This window comes from Pseudophryne corroboree, chromosome 5 (genome assembly GCF_028390025.1).
Source record: "Pseudophryne corroboree isolate aPseCor3 chromosome 5, aPseCor3.hap2, whole genome shotgun sequence".
Lineage (NCBI taxonomy): Eukaryota > Metazoa > Chordata > Amphibia > Anura > Myobatrachidae > Pseudophryne > Pseudophryne corroboree.
Genome location: NC_086448.1, coordinates 355,578,308 through 355,601,797, shown reverse-complemented (window position 1 = coordinate 355,601,797; position 23,490 = coordinate 355,578,308). Strand labels below are relative to the sequence as shown.

Sequence of the window (23,490 nt, the reverse complement as noted above, 5' to 3'; positions counted from 1 at the left end):
ACATAGGTTCTCATGTGTTAAGATGTTCACAGCAGTTGCTGTTGCGTTATGCATGCACATTAGCATGGGTTATGTTAAAGGCCATGTTAGGCGACATGTTTTGTGTGGTGTGAGCTGGTATGAATCTCGCCACTAGTTTAATGTAAATTCTTCTCTCGAAGATGTCAGTCTCCTCGGGCACAGTTCCTATACTGAAGTCTGGAGGAGGGGCATAGAGGGAGGAGCAAGTTCACACTGTCGAAAAGTCTTAAAGTGCCGAAGGCTCCTGTGGAACTGTCTATACCCCATGCTGAGGCAGAACTACCGCCAGTGCAACCAGTGCGTTGCACTGGGGCCAGCCACTGTCCAGGGGCACAAAGCATGTAATGAGTCAAACTGACTCATTACATGCCGCTGTGTGCTGCGGGCAACCGCTGCCCGCAGCACACAGCCACCCGGAGAGAGAGGAGCGCAGCGGTACGGGGGGGAAGGAGGAGGAGGGAGGTGGAGGAGGGAGCCGCAGCAGCGCTGTGTTATTGGTTGAGGCGCTGTGTTTGCTGTCCCTCTGCTTCACATTAGGCTGTCTTCCGACACTGTGAAGCGCATCCCAGCATTCAAAGCGGCGGAGAACAGCCTATAGTGAAGCAGAGGGACAGCAGCAGCAGCGCTTCCACCAATAACACAGCGCTGTTGTGGCTACCTCCTCCACCTCCTCCTTCTCTCCTGCCTGGGATCTCTGCCAGAAGCTGCACCGAGGAGCCTGAGCCAGCGGAGAGGGTAAGTATAATTCTCTTTCTTTCTTTCTTTCTTTCTTTCTTTCTTTCTTTCTTTCTTTCTTTCTTTCTTTCTTTCTTTTTCTCTCTTTCTTTCTTTCTTTCTTTCTGTGCAAAAAGGGGGACTGTCTGCTGTAATGTGTAAAAAAGTGTGAATCTGCCTGACGTAATGTGTAAAAAGGGGGAATCTGCCTGCCGTGATGTGTAAAAAGGGGACGCTGTCTGCCGCAATGTGTGAAAAGGGGAATCTGCCTGCCGTAATATGTAAAAAGGGGGACGCTGTGTGCCGTAATGTGCAACAAGGGGGACGCTGTCTGCCGTAATGTGTAACAAGGGCACACTGTCTGCCGTAATGTGTAAAAAGGGCACGCTGTCTGCCGTAATGTGTAACAAGGGCACGCTGTCTGCCGTTATGTGTAAAAAAGGGATGCTGTCTGCCGTAATGTGTAAAAAGTGTGTGCTGTCTGCCGCTATGTGTAACAAGGGCACGCTGTCTGCCGTTATGTGTAAAAAGGGGATGCTGTCTGCAGTTATGTGTATAAAGTGCACGCTGTCTGCCGCTATGTGTAAAAAGGGCATGTTGTCTGCCGTTATGTGTAAAAAGGGGGATGCTGTCTGCCGTAATGTGTAGAAAGGGGAATCTGTCCGCCATAAGGTGTAAAAGGGTCTCTACCTGGTGTAGTGGTGCTACTGTGTGGCGTAATTTGAATAATGGAGACTACTGTGCACCGTTTTATGAATTGGTATTATTTTGTGGCCACACCCCTTCCCCACAAAGCCACGCCCCTATGTATTTTTGCGTGTTCCTACGGCGCGCACTGGCCCTGTTTTGCATGGGGTGGGTCTCCGATGCCGTTTCTTGCACACAGTGCTAAAATGTCTAGTGGCGGCACTGTTGCTAGGTATCCATTTCCCTTGCCCTGAGCAGGTCCCCCTCACCAGATCCTCTCCAGGGGTGAGGGGGTGGACTTGGATGGGATGGGGGGGGCCTCCAAGCATTTTGTTGCACCTGGGCCCACCGCTCGCTAGTTCCGCCACTGACCCCATGGTACTAAAATGGACCCCAGCATCCTCTACAGACTACGAGAAAAGGATTTACTGGTAGGTTATAAAAATCCTATTTTTGTGATCTGGTTAATTACTATTTGTTAGCATTTCTGTTTCACTATTAGCATTCACCATACTTTTTGATGATGTTTTTACATGAGATACAAATGAAATAAATTTTTATATGTTGTAAATTCCAGTATAATTTTAATAACTTCATAATACAATGTGGATTATATACATTTTAATTGTAAAGCAAGTGGTACAGTCATATTAACTGAAACATTAAATATTTCCCTTTTAAGGAATAACGGTGTATAGCAAGCCATATCAAGGTGCCATGATGGATGAAGATAAAATGTGAGTGTTAATAAGTTATTTATGCAAACTAACTAATACAGTACAATTATGCAAAACACACACAAAACAATTTTAAAATTATATTGGACAGTAAGTCTTACAGTACATTGATGCTCATATGTCCCAAAAATAACCACAATGCTCAGTAATAATCCTGTGAAACGGATTGGATCATTATTGGGATTGTTGGAAGATAAAGTTGGAATAAGTTTGCTATACATCTATGCTCATCTTCCAATTGCACCAACAGCCTCTACTGACACAGGAAGACAACTTTTTTTTATCAAAGTATAAATTTAGTCTCATCTGTTAAAAACAACTATACAGCATAATTTTACATTTTCCGTATTCCATTGGCAATGATAATACCTAATGTTTGCCACTAGAATTTCTATTACAAAAGCAGGAATGATGGTGGGACAACACTGCCAGTGTCACTTGCAGATTTTAATATTAGGATAGAGGTGCAGAGGAATATTAACAGAGCACTACTATGCCATGAAAGAACTTGCCTCTCAATGGCATACAGTGGCATATTTTATCTATGGGCTGCAGGACCCCCCCCCCCCCCCCCTCCCACCCAGGTAAATTCCACCACTCAGCTCAGAGTCCATGACTGCACTGGCTTCACTGTGACTTGCAGGGACTTCCTATTGGAAGTCCTACCTGTCAGTCACAGACACACAAGGCTGTCCCATTGGGAGGTTTTTCTCCCTCTGGGACAGCCATACCGGGATGCATTAAGCAGAGAGCTGGCTTACTGTAGAAAGCCACTACCCGCCTTTTGCGCTGACCAATCTGGATTCTATAGGCTGCACTCAGTGCAGTCTATAAAAGCCAGGGGTTTGCACATGTACAGACACACCGCAGGGAATGCATATGTCCTAGTCCTAGCACCTGCCGGATCCATTGCGCAGTTGCTGGGACCCGAGGCTGGCCTCCTCTTCAGGCATGGGGCTAGCGGTATCCCCCATACTAAATGTCAGTAGGAGCCACCGCTGATCACATATGAGATTAGTAAGTAACCTTAATGATACTCCAGCTCATTCTGCTAAATGTTTTAACTGCTTCAAAAGGTCATATTGAGATATGGGTTCTGGTGAGCTGTAAATTATGGATTGCATTTGTCACTGTCCTAAGAATATCTGAGCCATGATATGGTTTAAGGAAATTATGCCACCAAGTTTGATTGCCAAAACTTTTGCAAACAGCTTCAAATTCACACCAAAAAGGGCAGGAACTGGTTGGCAATTTTTTAGCCTTGTAGTGCAAGCACACAGCACTGACCCGCGAGCATTGGCATATCTTTTAAAGGGAGTTGAGAGAATGGGTTGAGAGAAACACATTGAGAGACAGATGATGACATACTGTATAGTGACGCACATAAAGTTTAAGACAGAAAGGAATAGACACACACATAGTTGGGCAGAGGTACACATGGAGAGACAGTTAAAGAGAGAGCTACATACAGAAATCTTTCTATAGAGAGGTAAACACATAGGCATAGACAGATGGTGGCAGGGGAGGAGAAGAAATGTTGAGGCAGATGGGTTGACTGTTTGCATCATGGCTTGGCAGAGAGCATTTGTAAAGAGGTGGTCTCTAAGCACTTCTACACATAATCTATATCTCCTCATATTATTTCCCCTCTTCTGTTACTTTTTCTCATAACTCTATATCCTAATAATCATGTCTCTCCATCTCTAATTTTTTAGGTCACATCTCTGCAACATTTTTCAATGCAGAGATGTGTGCAGACCCCCATGTTTTGTTTCTAAACCATTGTTGTGTTTTGGTTTTGGCAAAACTACCATCAGATGTTTTGGTACTGGATCTGGATTTCTTTCAAAATTGATGAAAACACCTAAAATCATTTAATTTGGACGTCTGTGTTCCTACAATGTTGTTAATATCAATACAATAACTTTAATTTCCAGTTATTTCTAGTGTGAAATAGGACTTCAATTATTCACAAAGGAAGTACTTACAGTACTTGCAATCTAAAAAAACGCAAGATTCGTAAGCTTTAGTTTTTTTATCTGAGATCTGAACTTGGCAGGAGAACACGAGTCAGGACTCTGTTCAACTCAGAACCCCAAAGTTCGGGTGTGTTCAGTTTACAGTAAAGATGAACTAATCATTTCTAATTCTCACGACAATTTAATTTATTCCTCTTACTTTATCTCACATTATATTAGAGATGAGCGGGTTCGGTTCCCTGAGATCGAACCCTACCGGACTTCACTACCCGAGCCTGGATCCAAGCCCAGCTCAGGTTTTCCCGCCTGACTCAGAAACCAGAACGAGGCAAAACGGCATCATCCTGCTGTCGGATTCTCGCTGGTTTTGGATTCTATATATGGAGCCGCGCGTCGCACCATTTTAACTCCGGATTTGGAGAGTGTAGTAAGAGGACGTGGCTCCGTCCTCAGTGTCTGTGTGGGAGGGAAAGTGGGGTGGCGATTCCAGTGCTGTCTTGTGCTGTTCAGTCCAGTGTAGAGTCATATGCTGCATCAGACCAGTCACAGTGGTGGTGTCCTCTGCTGCCATATGTCCAGTGTAGCTGTATAAGTCCAGTGCAGCGGTGCTGTGTTGTCCTGCATCATCACAGTAGTAGTGTATTGTGCTGCATCAGTCCAGTCACAGTGGTGGTGTCTTCTGCTGCCATATGTCCAGTGCTGCTGTATAAATCCAGTCCAGTAGTATCGCCATATAATTCCAGTGATACTGCCGTATATGTACAGTGGTACTGCCGTAATAATCCAGTGGTACTGGCATATAAATCCAGTCCAGTGATACTGCCGTATATGTCCAGTGGTTCTGCCATAAAATTACAGTGATACTGCCATATATGTCCAGTGGTATTGCCATATAAATCCATTGGTACTGGCGTATATGTTCAGTGGTACTCCCATATTACTCCTGTTCAGTGATGCTGTATATGTCCAGTGATACTCCTGTATAAATCCAGTCCAGTGATACTGCCATATATGTCCAATGGTACTGCCATATAATTCCATTAATACTGCCGAATATGTCCAGTGGTACTGCCATATAATTCCAGTGATACTGACATAAAAATCCAATCCATTGGTACTGCCGTATAAGCCCAGTCCAGTTGTGCTGACATATAAATTCAGTGGTGCTGTCCTGTGCTCTATATTATTTACACCAAATAAAAGGGTTATTAATATTTAATCCAAACTAGAGATGTGCACCGGACATTTTTCGGGTTTTGTGTTTTGGTTTTGGATTCGGTTCCGCGGCCGTGTTTTGGATTCGGACGCGTTTTGGCAAAACTTCCCTGAAAATTTTTTGTCGGATTCGGGTGTGTTTTGGATTCGGGTGTTTTTTTTTCAAAAAACCTTAAAAACAGCTTAAATCATAGAATTTGGGGGTAATTTTGATTCTATAGTATTATTAACCTCAATAACTATAATTTCCACTCATTTCCAGTCTATTCTGAACACCTCACACCTCACAATACTATTTTTAGTCCTAAAATTTGCACCGAGGTCGCTGGATGACTAAGCAAAGCGACCCAAGAGGGCGGCACAAACACCTGGCCTATCTAGGAGTGGCACTGCAGTGTCAGACAGGATGGCACTTATAGAAATTGGCCCCAAACAGCACATGATGCAAAGAAAAGAGAAAAAGAGGTGCACTGTGGTCGCTGGACGGCTAAGCTAAGCAACACAAACACCTCAATATCACAGGAATTATTCGTTCTAATCAATGGTATTATTGGTCCAAATCACTGGAAGAAAATTACAAAACTACTGGAATTATTCATTCTAATCAATGGTATTATTGGTCCATATCACTGGAAGAAAATGACAAAATCACTGGAATTATTTGTTCTAATCGCTGGTATTATTGGTCCAAATCACTGGAAGAAAATGACAAAATCACTGGAATTATTTATTCTAATCAATGGTATTATTGGTCCAAATCACTGAAAGAAAATGACAAAATTACTGGAATTATTCCTTCTAATCAATGGTATTATTGGTCCAAATCACTGGAAGAAAATGGAATGGATGGATACTTGCAGTGACACAGAGCTGCAAAATACAGCAATGGCCTACTGTACACAACTATATGCTGTTGGGTCACCAGAATGCTGCACTGTAATACTATAAATACTGCTCACAAAAATGACGCACAGATATGGAATGGATACTTGCAGTGACACAGAGCTGCAAGATACAGCAATGGCCTACTGTACTATACAACTATATACTGTTAGTCACCAAAATGCTGCACTGTAATACTATATATACTGCTCACAAAAATGCCGCACAGATATGGAATGGATACTTGCAGTGACACAGAGCAGCACGATACAGCAATGGCCTACTGTACACAACTATATACTGTTAGTCACCAAAATGCTGCACTGTAATACTATATATACTGCTCACAAAAATGCCGCACAGATATGGAATGGATACTTGCAGTGACACAGAGCTGCAAGATACAGCAATGGCCTACTGTACTGTACTACTATAATTATTATATAGATGACAGATATAAAGTTACATTGTGAGGGAATCCAGTATACGTTCTGTCACCAGGTACCAGTGAATGACCACATCATGTATATAGGTGACAGATATAAAGTTACATTGTGGGGGAATCCAGTATACGTTCTGTCACCAGGTACCAGTGAATGGCCACATCATGTATATAGATGACAGATATAAAGTTACATTGTGAGGGTATCCAGAATACGTTTTGTCACCAGGTACCAGTGAATGACCACATCATGTATACAGGTGACAGATATAAAGTTACATTGTGGGGAAATCCAGTATACGTTCTGTCACCAGGTACCAGTGAATGACCACATCATGTATATAGGTGACAGATATAAAGTTACATTGTAGGGGAACCCAGTATACGTTCTGTCACCAGGTACCAGTGAATGACCACATCATGTATATAGGTGACAGATATAAAGTTACATTGTAGGGGAATCCAGTATACGTTCTGTCACCAGGTACCAGTGAATGACCACATCATGTATATAGGTGACAGATATAAAGTTACATTGTGGGGGAATCCAGTATACGTTCTGTCACCAGGTACCAGTGAATGACCACATCATGTATATAGGTGACAGATATAAAGTTACATTGTGGGGGAATCCAGTATACGTTCTGTCACCAGGTACCAGTGAGTGGCCACATCATGTTTATACTTATACTGGTGGTCCCCAGTCCCCACAATGCAGCACACTGTTCAGATATTTGCAGCACACTGAGCACAGATATGGAGCGTTTTCAGGCAGAGAACGTAGATATTTTCAGCACACTGAGCACAGATTATTTGCAGCACACTGAGCACAGATATTTGCAGCACACTGAGCACAGAATACGGAGCTTTTCAGGGAGAGATCGCTGCCACGTCATCTCCGTTCAATCTCCAATGCACGAGTGAAAATGGGGGTGACGCGTGGCTCATTATATAGAATATGAATCTTGCGAGAATCTGACAGCTGGATGATGACGTTCGGGCGCGTTCTGGTTAATCGAGCAAGGCGGGAAGATCTGAGGCTGCCTCAGAAACGTGTAAAATGGGTGAATTTCGGGGGGGTTCGGATCCCGAGGAACCGAACCCACTCATCTCTAATCCAAACCATTTTTACAGGGTTTGTCCTGTGTGGTTTAAAGGTACACTCTCCTTTGCTGCATTTTGTTATATAACTCCATAAAAATAATGGAGAACAAAAATTTGGAGGAAAAAGTATGGAAAGATCAAGAACCACTTCCTCCTACTGCTGCTGCTGCTGTTGTTGCTGCTGGGAGTCGATCGTCATCCCAGAGGGGAAGTCAGAAGACCACTTGTACTACTTCCAGTAAGCAAATGACTGTGCAACAGTCCTTTGCGATGAAGATGAAATATGACAGCAGTCATCCTGTTGCAAAGCGGATAACTGAGGCCTTGACAGCTAAGTTGGTGTTAGGCGTGCATCCGGTATCCACCATTAGTGCAGTGGGACTGCAGTGCTAATCCTTGATGGGCCAGGTGTTTGTGCCACACACTTGTGTCGCTTACTTTAGCCATGCAGCTACCTCATTCCACCTCTTTTACTTCTTTGCTTGACGTGCTGTTTGGGGACTATTTTTCTAAGTGCCATCCTGTCTGCCACTGCAGTGCCACTCCTAGATGGGCCAGGTGTTTGCGCCGCACACTTGTGTCACTTAGCTTAGTCATACTGCTACCTCATTGCACCTCTTTTACTTCTTTGCATGATGTGCTGTTTGGGGACTATTTTTTTTAAGTGCCATCCTGTCTGCCACTGTAGTGCCACTCCTAGATGGGCCAGGTGTTTGTGTTGCACACTTGGGTCACTTAGCTTAGTCATACAGCTACAGTACCTAATTGCACCTATTTCTCTTCTTTGCATCATGTGCTGTTTGGGGCCTATTTTTTAAATCTGCCATCCTGTCTGACACTGCAGCGCCACTCCTAGATAGGCCAGGTGTTTGTCCCACACACTTGTGTCGCTTAGCTTAGTCATACAGCCACCTCGGTGCAATCTTTTAGCCTAAAAACAATATTGTGAGGTGTGAGGTGTTCAGAATAGACTGGAAATGAGTGGAAATGAATGTTATTGGGGTTAGTAATACAGTAGGATCAAAATTACCCTCAAATTCTGTGAATTTAGCTTTTATGATTTTTTCAAAAATCATCCAGATCCAAAACCAAAACATGAAAAGATGGTTTTGGCAAAACCAATCCAGATCCAAAACACGAGCATGGAACCAGAACCAAAACCAAAACACAAAGGGGATCATTCTGACCCGATTGCACGCTGCAGTTTATCGCAGCGATCGGGTCAGAACTGCCATGCGCCCCAGTGCGCCGGCGCATGCCAGACAGCTGAAGGCCGTCGCTGAGCTACGATCGCCTCTGCCTGATTGACAGGCAGAGGCGGTCGCTGGGCAGGGGGGAAGCGGAAAGCCGTTTTGTGGGCACGGTCTAGCCATCGCAGGCATGGCCGGACCGTGCGGGGAGCGGGACACAGTGGCTGCGTGATGTCACACGCAGCCGCTTCGGGCCGGGGAGCGACAAGTAGGTCCCAGCCAGCACGCTAAAGCTGCGCTGGCCGGAGGCTACTCCTAAAGTACAAAAGCATCGCCGCTGTGTGATGCTTTTGCACTTCTGCGGGGGAGTGGGGGGGGTGCCGGCACTGACATACTGGACAGGATAGCCCTGTGCAGGGCTACGATCAACTTGGAATGACCCCCAAAACAGGAAAGTGCCCGCCGTACATCTCTACATTATATATGTGTGTCCTCATATATCTAGCCTCAATACGACATGAAATGTGAGATGCCTGTTGCAAGATATCTGCCAGGTCCTGTCGAACTCTGTTAGCATCTTTTCTGCAGCAGGTTACATTGGTTTCCCCAGGGAAACATCGGGGTGTAGAGTGGATCTTGATCCAGAGTCACCAACAGGCTAAAGCTTTAGACTGTCCCAGGATGCATTGGAGCGTCCTCTACAACCCCGCCTCCAGGCACTGTGAGCTTAGTTTCAGTTGGTGTCTGCAGCAGCAGGTCACTTAACAGGTAGGCTGCACTCCGCAGTCCTGAAAAAGCTCTATCACCTCCCAAGCAACGTCGCATATTCCCACGGCTTGTTACCGGGTACTTGCGGCGGAGATGCTGCATCTTTAGGCACACGGTGGCATTCGCTCTCCTGGTTCGCGTGACTGCTACGGATAGGAGGTAATAAGGTCCCCCAGATGGGACCTGCCTGTTACGATCCTGATGCTCAGGACAGGGGAGATCTTATGTAGTGAGTCCTGAGCACCAAGACGGAATGCTGGGATTGGGAAATGGGAAGGAAATAGCCCCTAGCACCCTACCTCCGTTGTCTTACCCGTGTTATCAATTCACGCCTGAACGACTATGGTTTCTTGGGCCCATGGCAGCCGCGTTTGAAGGGCGGATTAGGTCTGCCCAACTCCGATGCCCCCTCAGGTCTTAAAGAGAGACAAGGCGTGAACTGAGACAGGGTAATAACAAGGGGACCTCTAACTGAAACAACCACGCTAGGGGCTATAAACTACCTAAAAACTAAATGTATGTGTGGCACGCCGCCAAAGGAAAAGAACTACAAAGAAACCACTGTCCACTCCCCTACACGGCACCGCCGAGTTCCAGGGAGGACAGTGAAAGCGGAAACCTCCGCAAATGCACCAATTCACAGTAAAGTAAACACTAAGCGGCATAGGCTGCAACACGCGGCAGAAGCCGCTACTCACGAAACCGGGCGAGAACCCCAGATGACAAACAGGTTCGCAAGGACTAGAAGGATTCCCAGGATCGGCTTCGGACCTCCAAAGTACCAAAGGGCAGGGAGCAAGATCCACCAAACACGGCTGACAGGAACAGAGTTCTGCAAGGCAGGAACAGCATACAAGAAGCGATCACCGGCGGGGCTGCAGTGTGCTGGCTCACATCAAAAGGCCCTGCTGGCCAATAATAGGAGGGCCAGCAGGACCAGCCCCCAGACCCTAATTACTAGTTGCCGTGCAGCTGTCCTGCTGCACGAGCAACCTAATTAACTATTCTTAGCAACGGGGAACGTGGTCCACCTGTGGCGTCCCCGTTGCTATGCACCCGGCGGTCCTGCACGCACGGCGTCCTGCGTTGCCAGGGACCGGCGGCTATCGTGCGCACTGCGTCCTGGCGTTGCTAGGCGCCGTGCGGGGGACAGGGAAGGAGAGAGGCGCGGCGGCCGTGACCGCTGCTCAGTCAGGGCATGGCCGAAGACCGCCGCGCCTAACAGTACCCCCCCCCCTTGAGGAGGTGTTTAAGAACCCCTAGAGCCAGGTTTCTGAGGAAACTCCTGAAAGAAAATCCTCTTCAGCTTGGGAGCATGTAAATCTTTATCCAACACCCAAGATCTTTCTTCAGGGCCATAACCTTTCTAGTGGACCAAAAAATAGAGCCGACCCCGAGAAAGCTTAGAATCTAAAACCTTCTCCACCAAGAACTCTTGTTGCCCCTGAACATCCACCGGAGATCTACCCTGGGAAGTCCTCCGAGGAAATTTCCTGGAAGAAAAATACTGTTTCAAAAGAGAACAGTGAAAAGTATTGCCAATTTTGAGAGATCTCGGCAAGCATAGCCGAAAAGCAACTGGGTTGACCTTCTTGATGATAAGGAATGGTCCAATAAATTTGGGTCCCAATCTAGCCGAAGGTTGTCGGAGCTTGATGTTGCGAGTTGACAACCATACCTTATCTCCCACCTTAAAAGTGCAAGGACGTCGGAGCCTATCAGAAAATTTATTTTCTCGGAAGGCAGCTTTTCTCAAGGCAAGGTGCACCTTTCTCCAAATTGTTCTGAGATGGGAGGTTAAGGTCAACGAGGAGACTGGAGAATGAGGAAAAAAAGAGTTGGCTCTAGGATGAAAGCCAAAGACTGAAAAGAATGGGGACTCCTTGGTGGAAGAATGACAAGAGTTATTATAAGCAAATTCGGCTAACGGAAGAAATTCAGACCAATCATTCTGGAGTTTGGACCAATACAACCGTAAATACAGTTTTAATGACTGGTTAACTCGTTCGGTTTGTCCGTTAGATTGTGGATGGTACCCAGATGTTAAAGAGAGTTTCATATTTAATGAGGCACAAAAACGTTTCCAGAAACGAGCAATGAATTGCGGACCCCGATCAGAGACAATATCCCTGGGCAACCCATGGAGCCTGAACACATGACGGAGAAACAAGACTGCCAACCCTTGAGCAGAGGGTAATCGGGGAAGAGCAATGAAATGAGCCATCTTACTAAAACGATCTACTACCACCCAAATGACTCGAAATCCGGCTGAAAGAGGAAGGTCCATCACGAAATCCATGGATATATGTGACCATGGCCTGAGAGGAACGGCTAAAGGTACGAGTTGCCCGATCGGCAATGAACGAGGAACCTTATGCCGTGCACAAACCTGACAGGAATGGACGAATTCCCTTACATCTTTAGAAAGACTAGGCCACCACAATGAGCGAGACACTAACTCCAAGGTCTTTGTGATACCTGGATGACCAGAGACTTTGTTGTCATGAAACTCAGCTAAAACAGTGCCTCTCAGAAATTCAGGGACAAAGAGACGATCAGCAGGAGTCGGTTTAGGAGCCTGCTGTTGAAGCTGGACTAACTGAGTAAATAAATCCTGTGTGAGGCCTGCCCGGATGACAGATGATGGAACTATGGGGGTAGTAGCAGGATGGTTATTGTGAACCGGAAGAAAACAACGTGACAGGGCATCAGCTTTAGTATTTTTGGAACCGGGCCTGAAAGTGATAATAAACCTGAAACGAGTAAAAAACAATGCCCAACGTGCCTGCCGAGCATTAAGCCGTTTAGCTGACTCAATATATTGCAGGTTCTTATGGTCAGTAAACACTGTAATAGTATGCCTAGCTCCCTCCAGCCAATGCTTCCACTCCTCGAAAGCCCATTTAACTGCCAGCAATTCTCGATTACCAACGTCATAGTTGGATTCTGCGGAGGAGAATTTCCTGGACATGAAGGCACAAGGGTGTAATTCCTGAGACTCCGGATCTTCCTGAGATAGGATAGCCCCCACTCCAACCTCTGAGGCATCTACCTCGACAATAAAGGGGAGCTCCGGGTTAGGGTGCCTGAGAACAGGAGCCGAGACAAAGGCCTGCTTTAAGGCCCGAAAGGCAGACTCGTCTGCAGGCGACCAACTGGAAGGGTCCGCTCCTTTTTTAGTCAATGCTACTATAGGAGCGACCAAATCAGAAAAGGTATGAATGAACCGCCTATAATAGTTTGCAAACCCTAAAAAGCGCTGAATTGCTTTTAAATTTGTGGGTTGCGCCCAATTAAGGATGGCCTGGAGTTTTTTCGGTTCCATGAAAAATCCCTGGGGAGAAATAATATACCCCAAGAAGGACACTTCCGTGATGTGAAAATCACATTTCTCTAGTTTTGCGTATAAATGATTCTCCCGTAGTTTTTGAAGAACCAGACGCACATGGGTAATATGTTGTTCCATAGACTCAGAATAAATCAAAATGTCGTCTAAATAAACGACAACGAACTTTCCAAGAAAGTCACGAAGAACATCATTGATGAGGTCTTGAAATACCGCAGGAGCATTTGACAGCCCAAAGGGCATCACCAGGTATTCATAATGACCCGACTGTGTGCTGAAAGCCGTCTTCCACTCATCCCCAGATCTTATTCGGATGAGATTGTAAGCTCCTCTAAGATCGATTTTTGAGAAGTTAACGGCAGAACGTAACTGATCAAAAAGTACTGAAATCAAAGGCAAAGGGTAGGTGTTTTTAACAGAAATTTTATTCAGAGCCCGAAAATCAATACATGGTCTGAGCGACCCATCTTTTTTCTCAACAAAAAAGAATCCTGCACTCAAAGGATATTTTGAAGGCCTAATGAAGCCTTTTTTCAGGCTTTCCTGGATATAATTATCCATAGCCGTGGTTTCTGGCCCGGAGAGGGCATATAATCTCCCTTTAGGTAAAGTGGCCCCGGGAACTAAATCTATAGCGCAGTCATAGGACCGATGGGGAGGCAGAATGTCCGCATTTCCCTTGGAGAACACATCAGCAAAATCCTGATATTCCAGAGGAATAAGTTCTGGGGTAAGTGCCGCAACCCGGACAGGATGGGCAATACACTCCTTAACACAAAAATGACCCCATTGGGAAATCTCCCCAGACCGCCAATCTATGATGGGATTATGAAAGGCAAGCCAGGGGTGACCCAAAACTACTGGAACTGCCGGACAATGTGTAAGGTAAAATTCTATTTCTTCTGAATGTAGGGCCCCCACTGTCAGCAATACTGGAGGTGTGCGGTGAGTAATAACCCCATTGGAAAGCGGACCCCCATCCAAGCCGTGCATGGTGATACGTCTATCTAAGGATATCAGTGGAACGCCTAAAGCCTTAGCCCAAGCTAAATCCATAAAATTTCCTGCAGCTCCACTGTCGACGAAGGCCGACACCAACGAACTGAGGCTGCCAAAGGAAATCTTTACCGGAACTAATAGAGAATTATTAGAGGAGATTAACTGCAGACCCAAGTGAACCCCCTCACAATTCACTTGGTCAGAGCGTTTCCCGGCTTGTTCGGGCAGTTACGTGCAATATGTCCCTTACCACCACAATACAAACAAAGACCAGAACTTAACCTTCTGGTTCCTTCCTCTGGGGACAGCCGGGAGAGACCCATTTGCATGGGCTCCTCGACGTCCTCAGGAAAAGTATATACACATGGATTAGGCCTAAAAGTTGTTCCTCTTTCAGCCCTCCGCTCTCGGAGACGACGATCAATTTTAATAGCGAGCTCCATGAGTTTGTCTAGAGTCTCAGGAGCGGGGTACTGAAGGAGACTGTCTTTAATCACTTCCGACAGACCGAGGCGAAACTGACTGCGCAGGGCCGGGTCATTCCAGCCACAGTCGTTCGACCAACGGCGAAATTCGGTACAATACACCTCTGCTGGATTTTTGCCTTGCTTAAGGGCACGTAGGTGACTCTCAGCTGATGCTTCTCTATCTGGGTCGTCATATAGGAGGCCTAAGGTGTCTACTGATAACAAAGCAGCATCATCCGCTCTTAGCCCAAACGCCCAGGTCTGTGGATCACCCTGAAGAAGAGACATCACAATCCCGACCCGCTGAAACTCAGTACCAGAGGAACGGGGCCTTAAACGAAAATAAAGCTTACAAGCTTCCTTAAAATTAAAAAAATATTTTCGGTTACCCGAAAAACGGTCAGGTAAATGCATCTTTGGTTCTGGAACCATACTCGGGGAGGCTCGCAAAAGATCTTCCTGCGATCTCACCCGAAGAGTAAGGTCCTGAACCATCTGAGTTAATTCCTGTATTTGGTTAACCAAAAGCTGACTGGGGTTTGGCCCTAAACCTGCTGGATTCATGAGGCTGAATTTCTAGGCCTACCAATACAACGGAAAAAATTAAACCCCCTTTTTTTTTTTTTGTGGGCCGGTGATAATGTTACGATCCTGATGCTCAGGACAGGGGAGATCTTATGTAGTGAGTCCTGAGCACCAAGACGGAATGCTGGGATTGGGAAATGGGAAGGAAATAGCCCCTAGCACCCTACCTCCGTTGTCTTACCCGTGTTATCAATTCACGCCTGAACGACTATGGTTTCTTGGGCCCATGGCAGCCGCGTTTGAAGGGCGGATTAGGTCTGCCCAACTCCGATGCCCCCTCAGGTCTTAAAGAGAGACAAGGCGTGAACTGAGACAGGGTAATAACAAGGGGACCTCTAACTGAAACAACCACGCTAGGGGCTATAAACTACCTAAAAACTAAATGTATGTGTGGCACGCCGCCAAAGGAAAAGAACTACAAAGAAACCACTGTCCACTCCCCTACACGGCACCGCCGAGTTCCAGGGAGGACAGTGAAAGCAGAAACCTCCGCAAATGCACCAATTCACAGTAAAGTAAATACTAAGCGGCATAGGCTGCAACACGCGGCAGAAGCCGCTACTCACGAAACCGGGCGAGAACCCCAGATGACAAACAGGTTCGCAAGGACTAGAAGGATTCCCAGAACCGGCTTCGGACCTCCAAAGTACCAAAGGGCAGGGAGCAAGATCCACCAAACACGGCTGACAGGAACAGAGTTCTGCAAGGCAGGAATAGCATACAAGAAGCTATCACCGGCGGGGCTGCAGTGTGCTGGCTCACATCAAAAGGTCCTGCTGGCCAATAACAGGAGGGCCAGCAGGACCAGCCCCCAGACCCTAATTACTAGTTGCCGTGCAGCTGCCCTGCTGCACGAGCAACCTAATTAACTATTCTTAGCAACGGGGAACGCGGTCCACCTGTGGCGTCCCCGTTGCTTTGCACCCGGCAGCCCTGCACGCACGGCGTCCTGCGTTGCCAGGGACCCGGCGGCTATCGTGCGCATGGCGTCCTGGCGTTGCTAGGCACCGTGCGGGGACAGGGAAGGAGAGAGGCGCGGCGGCCGTGACCGCTGCTCAGTCAGGGCACGGCCGAAGACCGCCGCGCCTAACACTGCCATTAAATTGCGTTCTGTCCGTGACCTAGAGAGACGGGTTGCAGTGCTGGCATGGAGAGGGACCCCACTAGACCACCAGGGCAATAGAGCACATGTTGGGTGTACTAACGCCCCATTTAATAAGGCTTGCTAGTACCTGGGGTGGAAGTCCAGCATAGGGGAGCTAGCGCCTGACCTGTAGCCTCTCCCCGGCCCAGGGCGGCATATACTGCAGATTTTCCCACTCTTGAGCTGCCTCACACTCTCCCTCACTCCCTGACTGAGACGCTGGGCGCCAGCTTATAAGCATAGTTGCGGTTAGTCTCTGGGACTGCAGGGCAAGGTCTCCCTTGTAAAGCCACCTGAATACAGCACTGTGACTTTACAATCACTTGAGTATTCTACATGTCTTTATACAGACAGCGTTAGTTAAGAAAAAGTGTACCTACAGTATTACAGGATATATTGTACGAGTATTCTGACATATAACTCCGTTCTAGGACCGTGCTGTTTTATATATATATATATATATATATATATATCTGTACATATACTAGTCCAGTGCAGTTTTATTGTCAGAATAATTATCTGCATTGCCCGTGACTGTGTGTGCCTGTTTCTACTGTGTGGTTTCCCAGATATATATATCACTATATTCTGTACCCTAAGGGACTAGGTACATCAGGGTCATATATACTGTATAGTGAGTCTTAGTATTTACCTATTACGTTTATTCTACTGTGTACTCTACTGTCTACTGTGTACTAAGTCACATAATGCCAGATTTTTTTGCTGGTGTTGTGTACTGTGTCTACAGTCACATACTAATGGATTTATTAGCAGGTATTGTAGTCTGTCTGGCTTTATCGTACTTATTCGTTTTGTTGTTGCATTTGTGTACAATGTCTAACAAGAAGGGCAGTACAGTAAGTCTGTAGATGCTCCTGCATCATACAGAGCATGCGCAAAAGATTTACCAGAGGGGGAACCTGTGTATGATGGTCTGTGTACTATGTATCATGCATCACACAGTCAGTCTGCAGCTCCTGTAACCAATCATGAGCCACCCTGACCTGCTTTCACAAACCTACTGGGTGCTCTGGTGAACCTCCTTACGCCCCCTATGGGACCACCTGTGCCATTACAGCCACAATTTGTCCCTATGGTTAATCCGCCTTGGGCGGAAAATTTGTCTAACCAGTTGCATCAATTAAATAATTCCTTGGTCAAACAAAAATCTACTCCAGGTCACTCTAGTGTCCCTGGGTCATCTAAGCAGGCTGCTTCCTCCTCACAATCCACAAATCTCTCAGATGTTTCATCTGAAGAGGAGCATACTGTCCTGTCAGACAATGAATCAGGTGTTTCTGATGAGGATTCTCCATTGCAAATTGATGTCCCTGCCCTTGTGGTTGCTATTAAGCAAATCCTACAAATCACTGATGATGAGGATTCCACTACTGTGGTGAAAAAACTGACATGTTTAAACAACAGAAGGTAGTTAAAACTCTAGTATCCCATTCTAACCATTTGGTGGACTTCAGGCAGGATACCCTGGTTTAATCCAGGGAAGAAATTAACTCTGTCTAAACGTGCCTTGTCTCGCTTTGCTCTCCATAAAGAGTTATGTAAGTGGAAAATTTCACCGCCGGTGGATTCTCATGTCCCCTACCTAATGGTGTCGTCCACTTTGCCCGTCGCCACTGTCTCTTCAGTGAAGGAACCACAGATAAGCATTTGGAGGGATGCCTGAAATCTATTTGCTCCCTTACAGGCGCTGTGCATAGGAGGGACATGCAGTCAGGGGAGGCAGAGCCTCACCTGTCATACTCCACTGAAAAGAACATATTTTCCCACTAAGCTATATTGCAATTACAGTACTGTATATATAACACAGTCTGTGTTATAATTGATAAAAATCTGTTTTTTTCTATTAGGGTATGACAGGGAGAGAGTGTGTGAGGCAGCGATAGATATGCCTCCCCTCTTGATCAGACACTGCCTGGAGCTGCTGTGGGCAGTCCATACCGCAGTTAATAATGCTGCATTGAATAAAGCACAGGTGGAGATATGCCTCACTGTGGGCTGCATAGTCACGTGAGCGGTGAGGCAGCAAATAAGGTATCAGTGGCAGGTGACAGACAGTTCCCCAGCCAGACCTGGAAACTGCACCGGATTCAGCGCTGCAGTGTCTCCCTGCCTCACACAGCTGAGCCTGTACTTGTTTTGTCCAGTCCAGCCAGGAAGGTAAGCAGCAGCTGCCATTGTTCAGACTGCATCTCCCATACCCCAATATACACAGACACACTAACACTGTGTGTTGACAGTTGGAGGGCCAGGGGATGCATGGAGCTGGGCAGGTGGAGGTCAGGAAGAGGGGGAAGGGGGTTGTATTTATATAATTTATGCAGTGCCTCCCCAGGTTTTTACCCCACCGCACGTCATTGGTGCATACACCCACTATTGCGGCCTCTTTGGCTGCAAAAGAAATTGAAACATGGGTTCACTCTGCCCGAAGATATATCGGACAATGCGAGACAATACCTGTCTCACATTATCACCACCGCCTATTACATTCAGGAGGCGTCCTCTGAGGCGGGTGTGTTACAGTCAAGGCATCGAATACGTCTGTCCTGGCTTGCCGTATTCTGTGGTTGAGGTCATGGAAGGTGGACCTAGACTCCAAAAACACCTTGGAGGTACATTTTGTTTGGGGAAGAACTAAATAAAATTGTGTCTGAATTGGCGGTTGCTAAGACTGCCTTTCTCCCATATACTAATCCTTCTGCACAGAAGGCTAAAGGTACCACTTTTCATTCCTTTCGGCCTCAAGGGAAAGCAAAAGGTCAGGCATACTTGAGACAATCTTGTGCTCCCAAAACCACTAATCCCAAGGCAAAGCAGTCCGCATGACGGGCGGGTCTCCCCCTGGGGGACCCCAGGGTGGGAGGCCGACTTATGACCACTTCAGACGCATGGATGTGATAAGTTGTCTCTCACGGGTATGCTGTCTCCTTCAAGAGATTTCACCCTCGCCAGTTTTGCACCACGGTTATCCCTTTGGATCCATTAAAGGTGCTAGCTTTGCAAAAGGTTGTGAGTTCTCTCCTGAATAAAGGAGGGGTAGTGCCGATTCCACTGGCCCAGAGAGGCAGAGGTTACTCTCAACCCTGTTTCTAGTTCCGGCCTTTACTCAACCTCAAATCACTGAACAAGTTTGTGAGAGTGTCCAAATTCTGCATGGAAACACTGCGCTCAATTATACTGGCTATGGAACCCGGAGACCCGGAGACTACAGTACCAGTCAAAAGTTTGGACACACCTTCTCATTCAATGGTTTTTACTTATTTTCATTATTTTCTACATTGTAGATTAATACTGAAAATATCAAAACTATGAAAGAACACAAATGTAATTATGTTGCAAACAAAAAAGTGTTAAAAAATCAAAATATGTTTTATATTTTAGATTCCTCAAAGTAGCCCCCTTTTGTTTTGGTGACAGCTTTGCACACTCTTGGTATTCTCTCAATCAGCTTCATGAGGTAGTCTCCTGGAATGGTTTTGAATTAACAGATGTGCCTTGTCAAGAGTCAATCTGTGGAATTACTTGCCTTCTTAATGTGTTTGAGACCATCAGTTGTATTGTGCAGAGGTAGGTTTAGTACACAGTGGACACCCCTATTTGACTACTGTTGTAATCCATATTATGGCACAAACCACTCAACTCAGCAAAGAGAAACGACAGTCCATCATTACTTTAAGACATAAAGGTCAGTTGATACGGAAAATTTCAAGAACTTTGAATGTATTCTCAAGTACAGTTGCAAAAACCATTTTGATGAAACTGGCTCTCATGAGGACCACCCCAGGAAAGGTAGTCCAAGAGTAAGCTCTGCTGCAGAGGATAAGTTCATTAGAGTTACCAGCCTCAGAAACCGCTACTTAACAGCACCTCAGATTAAAGCCCACATAAATTCTTCACATAGTTCAAGTAGCAGACAAATCTCAACATCAACTGTTCAGAGGAGACAGCGTGAATCAGGCTTTCATGGTCGAATTGCTGCAAAGAAGCCACTACTAAGGATGAACAACAAGAAGAAAATTGTTTGAGCCAAGAAACACAAGGAATGGAAATCAGACCAGTGGAAATCTGTACTTTGGTCTGATGAGTCCAAAGTTGAGATTTTTGGTTCCAACTGTCGTGTCTTTGTGAGACACAGAGAAGGTAAGCGGATGGTCTCTGCATGTGTGTCCCACTGTGAAGCATGGACGAGGAGGTGTGATGGTGTGGGGGTGCTTTGCTGGTTACACTGTTGGGGATTTATTCAAAATTCAAGGCACCCTTGACCAGCATGCAAAAGGAAAGGAGAAAAGAAGACTCTTTTGTGGGTGCACTCTTAAGTATTTTTGAAGTTTCAAAGGAAACAATGATATTCTATTAAAAATATAATTTTTATTAACAAGATCAAATAAAATGTAATAGTAGTTGGATATACAAATAAGTAAAAGAGAAAAAAGGAACACAGAACAAATATTACTAGTATAAATACTAAATAACGGTTCCGAACTGTCTGGGTTTCAAATACAGATTAATCTCAACTGAACGCCTGAAAATGAATGCTCTTGGAGTAATGCAGGTTAGGAAACAATGACACCTCAATGATGTTAATAATTCTGGTCAGCTACAATTACTTGTTACTTGTATTGAGAAGGGGATAGAAAAGACAGAATAAGCAAGATGAATCTGCTGTCAGTGTTAGACGCTGAGCATGACCGTCCAAATCTTCTACTGAACTGAGTATTCCTCAAGAGTCTCCCACTTGAGTACTAACCCAGCCCAACACTGCTTAGCTTCCAAGATCGGAAGGATTTGGGCGTTGCCAGTGTGGTATGAAAGTAGAAGGAGTATCTAATGTTAATGGGCTCTGGAATCACTGATGAGAGTTCACGAATTATTGTAGAGAATAAAATAGATAGTGGTTGGAAGAAGAAAAATAGGGGATCTGCTGCCAATGTTAGACAGGGATAAATATCCCTGAATCAATGGTGAGAGTCCTGAAAAATAGATAAAAGTAGGAAAAAGGCAGAGAAAGGTGAAAAAATTAATTTGTACCAAAAAGGCTCTTGATAGCAACCTATGGTAAATTCCAGCAATTCGCTAGAAAAACCTGGGTGAATTAAGTATAAATAAATGGTATAATCAAAATGACTTAATTCATGTATAACTTCAAAACTGTAGGGTACAAAATTACCCAAGGTGTTTGCAATACCAAATAATGGCAAAAGAAAGAAATGAAATTTTAACCTGAAAGGATAATCCATATATATGGTTCACACTGAACGGATTGATATTCTATGTCTCCAAAATATGTCCTGAGTATAATTGAAACAAGTGGCTAAAAAGTAGCTGATTTGTAACAACGGTTCTATGATCAGGAGGAAGATAAGTTGTAACTTTATTATAGTTCTGTAACAACAAGGCTCCAATTGCATGAGAGGTGACTAGATAACCTTAATAAGTATTCTGAGTATAATGATTCTATGAACAAGTTTTCAAAAAGAAGTAAATTTAGAAAGTAAGAAAAGGAGAAGTTCTGGAAAACAATGAAACAGTAACATGTAATTAATGTATTGGATTTAGAGCTCCAATATCCCAGTATAATTCAACAATATTGGGTATTATGAGATGGAAAGATTCTATACACCGGCTGCCAATGAAAAAAGTCCTTTTATAATCAAGAGACTAATGGCCATAATAGACTAGGTATAAGTCAATTTTATAAGGCAGTGTATGGAACTATAATAAACATCAAGATATACGATAATGGGATAATATGTAAGGATGTTACCCGAGTCCAAAATATAGGATTCATATGCCATGCTACTTGAGCACGAGGATGGAGGAAGCTGTCGGCCGCTGGTTTTGCACAAGATACGGTGTACACAAGAGATGTCCGTGACTGAGTCCAAATGGCCCGTCGCTGAGGCGCGCCGCGGTTGCGGGATGCAGTGTAGCCGCAGGGCTAAATGAGAGGTCCTGCTGAGTCCATATCAGAGATGGGACGTGGTGTCAGGTACTCATCGCTGAAGCATGCTGCGGTTGCGGGATGCAGTGTGACCACAGGGCTTTATGTGACAAGTCTTTCTGAATCCGTGTCAGAGGTGAAAAGTGATGTCAGGTGCCACGTCGTGGAGGTGCATAATGGACAGAGGATGCCGGGCGGATGCTGGGCTGGATAAGACGAGGCTGCACAAAGCTCAGGCTGTCAGGAGATGGCTGTAACCCCAGGCAGTGATGTGTGGTAGACGCGTTTCGCCCGTTCACCGGGCTTGGTCACTTCCTGTTCCGTAGTTTGCTCGTGCGGGCTTTATCTTGGTGCGGGCTGGCAAGCGTCTAATCAAAAGGGGGGTGTCATACGTTTTCGGATTGTTGTACAGATGTAACCGCTTTTCTAAATCAATTACGTTCAATCCTTATTTAACTTGCGATCCAGGGCCCATTGCACGAGAGTCAACATAAAAGAACAAACAGACAAAACGATTAAGTGGCTATTGAAATTAAAATATAAATAAAAATAAATATAAAATAATTGAATGACAGCATGTTAAATGTACGGGTGCAATGTAAAATGGACACATCTATATATACTGATATATATATATCTTTCCATATATATGTCTCGTCATGCATTCAAACAGTAAACAAGAAAAAAGGAAGGAAAAAAGAGGAGAAAGAGCGCATAGGGGATTTTAAAGTAAAACATGACATAATTTGATTTCACCGGCATGACATATATCTAAGAAAGAGAGGAGAAAAACACATTGGGAATTTTAAAGTATAACATGACATAATTTGATTTAAACGGCATGACATATATCTAAGAAAGAGATGGAGATGCATGAATTGCAGCGTGCAAAATTGAGATTTAGAGAAAGGGTACTGGCACCAAAAGGTTATTATTATAACAGAATACAACCGTTTAACTGAAATACTGATTTAGTATTGATCCTGTACTATGACTATGTTTAGGATACTGATAAAATGTGGCTTATTAATTTCTAAAAGTATTCAAGGGCCAGGGAAAGTGCTAAAGTTGCGATTATATTTAAAATGCATTGGGATAGTGCTGAAAAGTGTAAGAGGAGATGGTAAGGTGAATGGAAATACTGCTGAAAGGGATGTAATTAATGAGTGCTAATACCAAAATTAAAAAATGAAATATAAATAGAGGATAGGTGACATAATGAGTGGATTAGGAATAAGTGACATGATGAGT

The 23,490-nt window shown here is 45.1% G+C and overlaps 1 pseudogene; it reads right to left on the bottom strand.

Annotated features, from left to right (window-relative positions):
* Positions 1–20,996: 20,996 nt before the first annotated feature.
* LOC134930385 (5S ribosomal RNA) lies at positions 20,997–21,115 on the bottom strand (annotated as a pseudogene).
* Positions 21,116–23,490: the final 2,375 nt, after the last annotated feature.